At 36.3% G+C, this 13,163-nt stretch overlaps 1 protein-coding gene across 4 annotated transcripts in view; it reads left to right on the top strand.

Moving 5' to 3' along the window:
* LOC123870097 (solute carrier family 12 member 6) overlaps nucleotides 1-13,163 on the top strand; it is a 346,267-nt gene that overhangs the window by 258,548 nt on the left and 74,556 nt on the right. The window lies entirely within an intron of this gene.

Genomic DNA, 13,163 nt, shown 5'->3' on the forward strand with positions numbered 1-13,163 from the left:
CATGTGTCTTCATTCGCGATGAGGTTGTTGTCAGGTCAGGATCAAGATGGCGGTGCCTCGGAAGCGGCTCTCATGAGAGGTCAGTGACCTTACCTTACTTATTTACAGTGATCAAAATATTTAGGTGGTTCTAGATTTCTTTAAAATATCTAACACTTCTTAATATAAGAGAAATCCTCAAAAATGATTTTTTTTCAATTGTCTATGGTAATTATGTTTATAAGCCTTTGTAACCTAGCGCGCTCCTTGGCGCTTTCCACACAAACGTAGTGGTTTTTTTTTATTCATTATAGGCAAGCGCTTGACAACAATCACACCTGATGGAAAGTGATTTATTTATTTATTTATTTATTTATTTTATTTTACATCTAATTGAACGGCAGTGCCACTTACACGAACTAGATGATTATTATACAAATACAAAAAGAGAAAAAAAATAAAAGGTAAAGCTAGAACAAAATATGTTACAATAAAAGATTTTAAATGATGATGTGGTCTATGATGGGACGCATTTACTACTAGAAGATGCCTATTCACTCTTGTTTTAAAGATATTTGGCATCTTGTTAAAACATTTATCAATCAAATTCAATGAAATTTTGTAGACAACTACATAATATTATGTGTCTGTTGTTTATTACATTTCCAGAAAAATGTGTAGTTTCAAAGATACACTGACCTGTTTTTTGCGTACCTAGTTAGAGGTCGTTGCACTTAATATAACCCGGTACTGTTTTGTCCGTTTTTATTTTTTTGTTCAGATACAAGTTAGGCATTGACTGCTACCTTACCTGGCGGTAACTTTCACTTACTGGTGGTGGTAGAGTTTACTTGCCCACAGCTACAACTTTTTTGTTTGCCTGGCAAGTTACACCCTTAATTAATTAGACTACTTAGTGCTTTGCTTCATTTATTTATGTAAGTCATAACTTAAATAAAACTCAAAGTAAACACGCTGGCTTAAATTAGTCTCGGAAGTAAAAGTCATAAGGACCCAATTTTATCAATCTACCGTTACAAAATACATAACCCACATAAATGTATTAATTTAAAGTTTGAACTTTTATAAGCTTTATTAACTATGTGGTCAAATCTTGCAACTGAATTTTAGAGTTTGTCCTACCTGATTGGGCTGAAGTTTGGAACACATGGTTATTATGAAACTTCAAAGGCAATGCAATAGCATGGTAGGTACCGTGGAGGTGTCTTTTATAGACCCGGGAGGGGGTCATAGGAACTCCTCAACTTCTCAACATAATGTCGTCATGTTTAAGCTCATTGGATTTGTCTTGACAAGTGATAAGACCTAGATGATATTCAAGGCCTCATGATGAAGCCAGAAGGGTCTGGGTCTCCCTTCTGGCTTCATCATGAGGCAGATTTGAACTCCTCAAGTACCTACCCATTGAATAGGTATATTATTAATTAATTCATAGTTTTTTCCGTTTTGATTTAATTTGAATACCTGTTCATTTTGCGGAATGTACAAGGGGAGGTATAAAATAGAAATGGTTTATCCCAGGTTAACAAGCCGTTTATACGTAGGTCATACAATATTGAAGATTTTAATTAAGATTACAGCGAAACCACCTGAAAGTTTTTAATTCAACACTAACCTTGCTATTGTTCTATAGAAATAGATGTAGATAATAACCATTCAGACTTAAATAATGCTTTTAAACTTTATAGGTACTTCCGGCTAATATTTCTACTCATATTATTTTTACTTTCTATAGCATTGGAACCTTACTGTCCCATATAAGTAAATTTACATTTGGTTACCCTTCCATTTTCCCCGTAAATAAACAGGGTGCGAGCCCTTTTACTGTAGAGAATAGAAGCTAATAACAGTCTTTACGGCAGGGTTGCGTTGATGTTTACCCAAATTAATGGCGATGTTACACTATATTCACGTAGCACGTAAAGTTTAACTATTATAAGCTGTCGGGTAAGAATTAGGCGCAACGGACACCGGCAGAAATAGAAATAGAAACTTGTTTTCAAATAAACTTTTATAAGTACTTTTGAATCGTCAAATACATCTACAACCTGGTCCTAATGCCTTTCCTGCCGAAAAGAATCAGCTAAGAACTCGGCGGTTGCTCTTTGCACAGATTCGATTTACAATATTACTATGCCATACATACAATTGCAGTTTCATTGCTGGAACGAACTGCGGATCAAATCTACGCTCTTTTATCATTTACAGATTCTTCGATTGTGTAATATGCATTTTTCAGAAGCATCTTTGAGCAGAGTCGAGGCGTGGCGTCTTTCTTGATAACAACTCTTACCTACTAACTTTTATCTCCTTTAACATAAAGAGGTGCGCCTAAACTCGCCACTTTTCCTCCGCATTTTGTTTTACATGTTTTCACGACGCAATTTCAACCGTATTATTTAAGTCAATAAAACTGAGCTTATGATAGATACTTATGAATAAAGTTCACTCCACTCCGCTCCGTCTGTATGCATCGGCTTTTATTCTTTTATTTTGGAGAGATAGTCGAAATAATTTTACTATGTATAGTAGTTAATTCCTACTTTTAACAAAACTTTCAACCGTTATATTTTTCTCGTGAACTCGTTTTAGCTGTAAAATTTTTAGGTCACATTCTGGTTCGGTTTATTTTATGGACTTTTTATGACAGATGGTTCCTGCACCCATTGTGAAGACGCTTCATAAAAAAAAAGTAAGTGTTTCATGGGTGTTTTACGACATGTGGGTTCTATCAACTTAGTTTTTTAAAAGTCCGCACGAAATTTTCAGTCTCGGAAAAACTACCTCTACCAAATATAACACAAAGAATATTTTCAAAGAATGAGAAACTTTATATTTTCATAAAACGACTTTCCTTGAAAAGCAGAATAAGTTTATTGCGTCGCTACCAGTACAAAGTTTTCCGAAGTTACTTTCTTAATCATCGTACAAAAAATGATGGTTTATCAACTTCACAATACTTCGGATTGGGCCCGACTTAACAAAAACGGAATTTTACGGCACGTAATACTATTAAATTGATTGCTTTCAGAGACTTTACTCAGTTCAAGTACTATTTTAAGTGTACTTTAGAAAGTTTTAATGAACCGCTAGAAATGGGATTTTTCTTACGTACTGTTTTGAATGGAATAGATATCTATATCGTTGAAATATTTTGATATTTAATTTTTGATTAGCTAAATCGCCCCGGCTACGCACGTGTGGGTATTACAATCACCTTCCTTTTAAAATGTTCTTTATGGTAACAAAAATGACATCAAAATAGTATTAAGCCAAGAATGGTATCAAACAGATAGACAGACAGACAACGAAGTGATCTTATAAACGTTCCTTTTTCCTCTTGAGGTACAGAAACCTAAAAACATGTTAGATGTAATAAGCGAATACACAGACAAAGGCTTGTGACTTTGCGATTATTATTTAGAGAAGAGAAGATAATAATATTATGTTAAAGGTCTTTAAGAAACTTGTTTGGAAATAATTATAATTGTAAAGCTCACTCGAGCAAATTATTTTCGGAGGCCAATCAAATTATATCAAAATGAATCAATTTCAGGAATAAATAGTGTAATACTGTAATGATTGATGATACCTAGAAACTTAAATGAAAAATGGCTGATTAAAACGGATTTTTCATCGTTGGTGGACGACCTTATTATCAGCTACGTAGTTGACGTAGGGGGCTCGACGGGCCACTGTATCAAAAGGTAGGTCGGGTGCTTGTCCTATATAGCATCTCGCTCTCGCTAATAGATAACTGCATTCTCCATCTCGTTTTCCCCGTGACGTCACTATTTAACCCCTCTGAGTGCCGTTGTATTCGTTCATTTGTACACAGAGTCAGTATCATTAACATTTCAGTAGTTAATTTTATTGTACGATCATAGATTGCCATTGCCGTCCAACTTGGGCGTACAACGTTGTATCTTTTGCTTCATAGGTACGCACTTGTCTGCTTAATGCTAAAATTCACTTATTTCTAAACAATCGAACTGCCAGGTCAGGCTTAGCAAGCGATCTAGCACATATTATGATCATATAGCAACAAGAACATGAAAAAGAAGATATCAACAATATTAAATAACATATTAAGCTTTTGCTACCGCGTTCACCCATGAGGATTTAGGTTAGGAAAGTCTGTTAGGAACCTTTTTTCCGAGATAAAAAGTCTTTATACTCTCTCATTCACTCTCCAAAGCAATGCGCGGGACAGCAATTACAATATGACATGATTTTACCTATTATAAATTGAACATTTGGAAAGAGTAACCGCCGAGTTTCTTGCTGGTATTTTTCGCGTATTCTTTTGATGGTTCAAATGCACTTGTAAAAATTTATTTGAATAAAACAATCTTCCTATTCTATATTACCTTTAGAATAGATTCTAAAAGTAATCCATGCAACAAAAATATCCGTTAGAAAAACACAAAATTATTTTGCGCACTTTTTGCATTTTAGGTATTGGAATGGATAATATTAGCAAGTTTTATTCACAATAAACAAAACCTCAAAAGAATTGTACCGATATTTTGTTTACGTCAAAAAAAAGTAACGAATGATCGCGCTTAAATTAAACGTTCCCGCTCTGACCGGTCTAATTGAATTGGTTCAGCTGTAAACTGGTGCTTTATCAACATAATTAAATTGTTGGGAACTGCTAAATTAAAAATATTTGCAATAAAGTCTATGTTGAAAGTCTGCGTGGAATCCGGCGCGTATAATAAAGGCCGAGCAATCGTTATGAAAACACCCTTATTTAAAAGTTGGGTAAAGTCGGACTCGCGCACCGAGGGTTCCGTACTCGGGTATTTTTCACGACTTTTCGGACATTTTGCACGATAAATCAAAAACTATTATGCATAAAAGTTGGTAGAGCTGTACCTAATTCTGAAGTTAAATCGCACAAATTTCAAACCTATATTTTGCACGACCAGGTTTTTCTAAATCAAGCACACGATGCTAGGTACGTAATATGTATATCTACCTAAAAGTAACTTAAGAGTCGTTGGTATATTATTTCCTTAATTATTATGAATTATACAAATACAAAAAAGTGAATACTACAATAATACATTCACTATCGCAGTAGTATAGAAACAGGCGTAATTTTGCGGCAGTCCATGATTATAAAGAACCAAATGCTTAATTTGCTACATCAAACAAATCTGTATGGCGCAACATGCAGCATGCGACATGCACCGCCCGCTCTCCCACTGATAAACATGCAGGAAAAGCAAAGGATGGGTGGTGGTGCGTATGGCTTGCTTGGTGGCTGGCTTTTCCTGCATGTTTATCAGTGGGAGGGCGGGCTGTGCATGTCGCATGCTGCATGTTGCGCCATACAGATTTGTTTGGTTTAGCGGATTATAGCAAATTAAGCTTTTATTCCTTGTATTCACTATCGCCACAATTGTTTAACCGTGTAATAAATCACGGCCAAACGTGTATAAATCACGTCTTAATCGGGACCATTTACTTAAACTCTTTTCCCTTCATCACTTTAGGTTACAAAAAACAAGAAAAAGCAAACACAACCTATACTTACTGAAAAAGCGTTTCATTCCCTACTCAAAGTCTAAAGACTTCGCTAGTTAACTCTGAAGCTTGATCCCGACGGTTAACTACTTAAAACCATAAAACAAATCCCTTTTATGTGGGAAAGTAGGTTATAACGGTTTTTTAATAAAAGTTCGAAGCTTTGATGTTACTTTATCGAGCTTAATTACTTTATTAAATTAGTTTCGTTCATCAGATATAGTAGTACATAACTAGGTTTTTTATGATTTTATTACTAGCTGATCCAACCGGCTTCGCTCGGGTGACATTTAATATACCTACTTGTAGGTATATTCACATGATATATAGCCTATATTATTATTACTACTTATAGAGATTATTGAAATAATTATTTAAATCGGTTCAGTACTTTCAGAGTTTATCATCGTTTTGTAACCAGAACTCTCTCTCTCTCTCTACTAGTTTGTCTCAGTCACAAGAGCTATCAAAGAAAAACGCGCTCAGCGGCGCTCTTTTTTGCAGTCTCAAAATTTCATGGACTTTGGTTGCTTAATATTCAAATGAAAATGGAACTACGTTTGTATGAAGCGAGTGGCAGAGAGACCCCTCTTAACAGGGCTCTCTCCGTCACTCGTTTCATACAATCGTAGTTCCAATTTCATTTGAATATTAAGCAACCAAAGTCCATGAAATTTTGCAGACATATTCTAGAAAATAATATCTGTGTCTGTGGTGTTTTAGATTTTTCTAAAAATATGTAGTTTTAAAATTACAGTGGCTCAAAGATTTGTATGAAATTTTTTAAGACCGCGTAACTTTGAAACCGAATATTTTAACAGAAATCTGGAAAACCACAGACATAGATATTAGTTTCTAGAATATGTCTGCAAAATTTCATGGACTTTGGTTGCTTAATATTCAAATGAAATTGGAACTACGATTGTATGAAACGAGTGACGGAGAGAGCCCTCTTAAGATAATCAACACTCGGTGTTGATTATTATATCCATACAAGTATTTTTGCATTTTTGTATTTACACTATAGGTAGGTCGAGTGTTTCACTAGCTGTAAGTCCATAAAACTTGCCGTTACAGGCGAAACAATTGTTTTCAAATTCGTGAACAAAGCCCAAACAAAGCAAACACGTGACGAGCGGACGCCAACAAAGGCAATTTTCCTTGTACCTGCTACACGCTTTACACCGCCCTTCCACGTTTCCTTTAAAGTTTATTGCAGACAAAATTTAAAGAGAAAATTGTTGAATAAGTTAGCAAATGCAGTAGATAAATGTTTGTTTTAAATATGATCTAGATTCTAGAATATTATATTTGTCCCGCTGGCAAAAAAACGTAGACATATTATGGACTAAGAGCCAGCGCGTGCCAGACCTTCGTTATTTTATAAAAACTGAAAGTTTCTCTGCGTATTGTCCCCAGTACAGGTAGGAACGATCAGCAACTACGAAGTATATCACACTAATATTATAAAGGCGAAAGTTTGTATGTGTGTGTGTGTGTGTGTGTGTGTGTGTGTGTGTGTATGTTTGTTACTCCTTCACGCAAAAACTAATGGACGGATTGGGCTGAAATTTAGAATGGAGATAGATTATACTCTGGATTAGCACATAGGCTACTTTTTATCCCGGAAAATCAAAGAATTTCCACGGGATTTTTAAAAAACTACATCCACGCAAACGATGTCGCGGGCATCAGCTAGTATCATGATAGTTTTAAGAGATAAGAGATAATAAAGGTTAAAAAATCGTCAAAGTACAAAGTTCAATTTTTATATTCTCTTTGGAATAGTACACGTCACGTCATACAATGCCAGAACTTAGTATTGTGGTAACCCCTGCCAGACACCTTTAACTTTGCCACGACACTAAGTTTCTGGTACGCAAAGTTACGGAGTACCTACTCGCACGGGAATTATAGTAACAAAACAAAGTAACGTTTAAAGTTACGTTTCAATATGGAGGTTGCTCTCGTGAGACTTATTCGTAGAAAAAGGTGAAAAACTTTAATACACAAGTCCACACCTATAGTCTTGATGCAGGAGGTGGAACTATTTTAAAATATAATGACGAATAATTAGGTACATTAAATTATAAAAGCTATTATCACTAGCTAAAGTTCACGACGTCTTCCGCGGGGATTAAGGATTTTTAAAAACCACGTGGGAACTCTTTTAGTTTTCGAGATAAAAGTAACTTATTTCACTTACCAGGTCTTTAACTATATCTTTGCAAAAAATCATGTCGATACGTGTGCCATTGCGGTGTGATTGAAGGACAAATAAAACACACTTTCGCATTTTGGGTTGTGATAATATTGGTAGTGACGGGTAGTGATTAGTTGGGACCCCACAGGGCATGGTAGGCTCATAAGGCCTTACTTTGTATAGATATAGATATGCATCTCGATCGAGGCAAAAGCATGCCCCTCAATCAAGGCAGCCTCTACATCAACAGCCGGACAAAGCAAAGCCTTGCCAGGCTACTCATAAGAATGCAAAACTTTTAATCTTGTTTAAACCAACGAAACTGAGTAAATACCTTCCGTCAATTGTAACGAAGTCCCGGTTAACGAAACATGACCTTACAGTTATTTATGTATAGGCATCCCGAGGGAAACATAATACGCGTATAAATAATTTCACACGCTACCTTCGGTCGTTTTTAGGGTTCCGTACCTCAAAAGGAAAAACGGAAAGGGTTCCGTTTTTCCTTTTGAGTGATTCTATAAGGGTATAGAATCACTTTGTTGTCTGTCTGTCTCTCTGTCTGTCCGTTCTGTCTGTCAAGAAACCTATAGGGTACTTCCCGTTGACCTAGAATCATGAAAGGCAGATATGTAAGTCTTATAGCACAAGTACAGGAATAAATCTGAAAATTGCGAATTTGTGGTCACATCATTTAAAAAAAAATTAAAATATGTTTTAATTTTCAAAGTTAGATAACTATACTAAGTGGGGTATCATATGAAAGGGCTTTACGTGTACATTCTAAAACAGATTTTTGATTATTTTTATGTATAAAATATAGTTTTTGCTTTATCGTGCAAAATGTTGGAAAACATACCCGAGTACGGAACCTTCAGTGCGCGAGTCTGACTCGCACTTGGCCGACTTTTTATCTACACAAATAATATAAACAGAGCAAAACTAATGTTACATTTATAAACATCTACGCTTGGAGTCCCAAAATTAACTATTTTGTAACTTCAGATGAAATGAGAAAATATTCATCATCATCTTCATCACGATCAAACCATCGGCGGCTCACTACTGAGCACGGGTCTCGTCTCAGAATGAGAAGGGTTTGACCATAGTCTACCACGCTGGCCAAGTGCGGATTGGCAGACTTCACACACCTTTGAGAACATTATGTAGAACTCTCAGGCATAAAGGTTTCCTCGCAATGTTCTCCTCAACGTTAAAGAAATGATATTTAATTGTTTAAAATGCTCGCAGCTCTGAAAAGTAAGATGTCCGTGCCCGGGATCGAATCGCGGACCCTCCGACTAGGTTTTGTAGGTTTCGATAATTAGACCTAGAATTTCGCGAATAATTTAATCTTGTTAAGTCTAAACCTTGTAAATCTAAGTCCCCTTTGAATATTTGGGTCGCCAATATTTGAGTGCATGGTAATAATATTAACTGTGGGATAATATTTTGAAAGTTCTGTCTTTCGCGGGCGACCTTATTATGAGTTCGTAGTTGACGTAGGTGGGTCGACGGGCCACTGTTTGAAACGTAGGTCGCTTGGCCTATATTCCATCTCTCTCTTTCCGCTAGATAATTGAATCAACCGTCCTATTTTCCGTGACGTCACAACATAACCCTTCCAATGCACATGTGTGAGTGCATTTATTACAAGCAATATTGCGTTTACCTCCCTCATTTTTTACCTCATTATTTATTCTTTATCAGCCCCAAGTTTACCTGATACAGTCTTAAAAAATCAGTCAAGGGCGAATCGGACTCGCACACGAAGGGTTCCGTACCATAGTACAAGATATTATAACAATTTTTATTATTTGTTGTTATAGCGGCAATAGAAATAGGTACACACTGTGAAAATTTCTACTCTCTACCTATTACGGTTCACGAGATACAGCTCGCTGACAGACAGACAGCGGAGGTTTAGTAATAGTGCCTGTAGCGGTGGTACCCTAAAAAACCCTAGGGTTCCTTTCTAGGCTTTCTACGGACCCCTAGCAAAAGAGCTGAACAAAGAGCTTTGTTGAAAGACGCACTGTAATGGCTTCACTCTTGTTTTCAGGAGAATGTTATTTCTGAACAATTAGAATCCTGAAAAACGAACAAACTGCCTAATGACCCCCTTTGTTTTGTGAGTGGACAATTAATTAAGGCTCGACGGCTTTTGAAGGAAAAGTCCTTGTCAATCTGACGCTTTTTATTTATAACGGAAAATATTTACCGTCCGCCTAATCAACAGAGCTATTAACAATATTTTTTGCCAGCCATTTTGGCGTAATAAAACCATGGTATACCACTACCTATATACCTACCAATTTATTTTGCAGATTTTAATTTGGTGTATTTGCCCAACTTACTTCCATTATAGAGGTTTTCCTAATTAACTAGGGTAGCATATTATATTAAGGGATGTACTGAAAAAAGAATAACACTAAACACGTAAAACGTGTTCTGGAGTGGAGACCGCGTACCGGTAAGCGCAGTGTGGGACGACCTCCTGCCCGCTGGACCGATGACCTGAAGAAGGTGGCGGGGAGCGGGTGGATGAGGAAGGCGGAGGACCGTGTTTGGGGCGCGCTCTTGGAAAGGCCTATGTCCAGCAGTGGACGCTTACAGGCTGATGGATGGATGGATGGAAACAAATTTATTTTTATGTGAATTTTTTTCACTATAGGTATTTTGTATCAAGGTTGAAGTACACGTTATTTGGTCAACTATATAGCTAGTTAATTACTGGTCTCACATTAATCGCGATATTTTTTTTATAACTTCAACTACGTGAAAAAATAACTAATGGCTGTAACGCACGCACACACAGACTACTGGACGAAACTAACGAGTTCCTTGTTTAGAAATCTTAATGAAAAAGCGGTCTTATTGTTAAAGATATCCTTAAGAATATTATTTCAGAAGAAAATTATATTTAGTTTCAATATAAGAGGGACTTATTCGTAGTGCTCTGCAAATACACGTAGCGACAGGTTGAGATGGCAATCAAACATATTACAATTTTGTACGTACGTTCTATGAACTAATATCTATGAACTAATATCTAATAAAATATTCGGTTTCAAAGTTACAAGGTCTCAAGAATTTACAAACAAATATTTAAACCCTTATAACTTTTTAAATCTGATTATTGTTGCAGAAAACTAGCGCAGATTTTAGTTTCCAGAATGTATCTACAAACATCAAGTTTGATTGCTTAATATACAAATGCTAACCAAAATTCGTTTGGGTGTAGCGAGTGACGGAGAGTCCTCTGTTTACAAGTGTAAATTAAAAATTTATAACACCCCCGACGATCCAAAGTATTTGAGTTTTCCAAAACATCATTTTCAAATAAATAATTATGTATTTAAGCAACGTCCATCTTGACAGCTTGACATTTGTCAATTGACATAATATTAAGAACCTAACGGTTATCTAACCTTCTTTTCTACAAGAAAACTAGAAAAGAGCTGATAACTCTTAAACGGCTGAACCATTCTTTTTGGATTATAGCTAAGAACACTCTCGATCAAGCCACCTTTCAAACAAAAAAAAACTAAATTAAAATCGGTTCATTCGTTTAGGCGCTACGATGCCACAGACAGATACACAGATACACAGATACACAGATACACAGACACACAGATACACACGTCAAACTTATAACACCCCTCTTTTTGGGTCGGGGGTTAACAAATGCTAACCAAAATACGTTTGGGTGTAGCGAGTGACGGAGAGTCCTCTGTTAAAATGCAAATCAACTGTACCAGCGCTGCCTTCAGCACCGCTATTTCTGCTGATAAGACCGCATCGTTATGGTTTAATGTCAAATTATAAAAGGCACCGCGTGCTTCACAATTCAATAAGACTGAGATGAGGCTATTTATCTCAGCCCTACTTCGGCCTCGCTCTATATTCCTGTGTCATTATTCTTATTATGGGTTTGACGAAAATTTCTCTATTTTCTCAGAAAAGTCGACGTACGCCTCATTTGTACAGCAAAAATCGCTCGCTGGTTATTCATCTAAATTTATCGAAAGCAGCTGTTGCGGCATTTGTTGAATACAAATGACAAAGGACGATAAAACCCGTACTAATATTAAAAATTCCAAAAGAATGTCTGTTTGTTTGTTAAATTCAAATTCAAATTCAAATTATTTTTATTCAATTAAACTTTTACAAGTGCTTTTGAATCGTCAAAATAATCTACCACTGGTTCGGAATGCTGTTCCTACCGAGAAGAAGTTACTTCACTAGTACTCAAATGCTGATGCTAGTCGATTGCGGGAAAGCCGCATCAATCGTTATTATAATCTCAATTATTGTGATTGGCTGATATTGTGGTATCTTGTTGTCAATAGGTACAATATAGTAGCTAATAGTAAGCGAATCTACAATCAAAGATAATTGCGATCATAGCACTGTCAAACTACAAGAGACCTATGACACAAGAGAGACAGGTAGGCTTCCTGAGTTGAACTAAAGGCACAGCGATAGCTTGCATCCTAGATTCGGATTCATAACTACTCATATTGTTAATGCGAAAGTGTGTTTGTTTGTTGGTGTGATCATCAATTACGTCACAACGGGGCTATGGAATGACATGAATTTTGCAATATTCATGAGAGTGACATAGGATACATTTATCCCAGAAAATAGAGTTCTTACGGGATTTTTAAAAACTACCACTATCCACGCGGATGAATACATACTTTTTCCCAGGGAAAACAAAAAGTCCTCATGGGATTGTTAATTAACCTTTTGTATTTTCACACGAAGTCGCGGGGAAAAGGTAGTGTTACATGAGTAAAATGTAGAAAACCTTTTTTCGATATTACCATGTTGGAGAGGCATGGGTTTGCATTTTACTCAGCCTTGATGTAGGTACCTTATACCAGAATATGAGCTCATTTGTATGAAATTTGGTTCCGAGCGGATTTTATTTTGCAGATTGCTTATGTCTACCTAAATAGGTACTTATAGGTAAAGAGGATTACCACAGGAATTATTTTTTATTAATAAAATCCTACCGAATTCCTCGATAGCCGGCAACGCATTGGCGGGTCCTCCGACCAGACCAGACTATTTTGCCTCTAGTCCTTTATTGTAATAAGCCTTTTTGGTCAAAACGACAGAATTTAAACTCATATAAGTATTTGGTTCCGAGCGGATTTTATTTTGCAGATTGCTTATGTCTACCTAAATAGGTACTTATAGGTAAAGAGGATTACCACAGGAATTATTTATTAATAAAATCCTACCGAATTCCTCGATAGCCGGCAACGCATTGGCGGGTCCTCCGACCAGACCAGACTATTTTGCCTCTAGTCCTTTATTGTAATAAGCCTTTTTGGTCAAAACGACAGAATTTAAACTCAGAGTAGAAGCTGCAATCTGAATTAAGATTTTTCATGACTTTACCCGTCCAATGAAC

This window comes from Maniola jurtina, chromosome 2, assembly GCF_905333055.1.
Source record: "Maniola jurtina chromosome 2, ilManJurt1.1, whole genome shotgun sequence".
In the NCBI taxonomy this organism is placed as follows: domain Eukaryota; kingdom Metazoa; phylum Arthropoda; class Insecta; order Lepidoptera; family Nymphalidae; genus Maniola; species Maniola jurtina.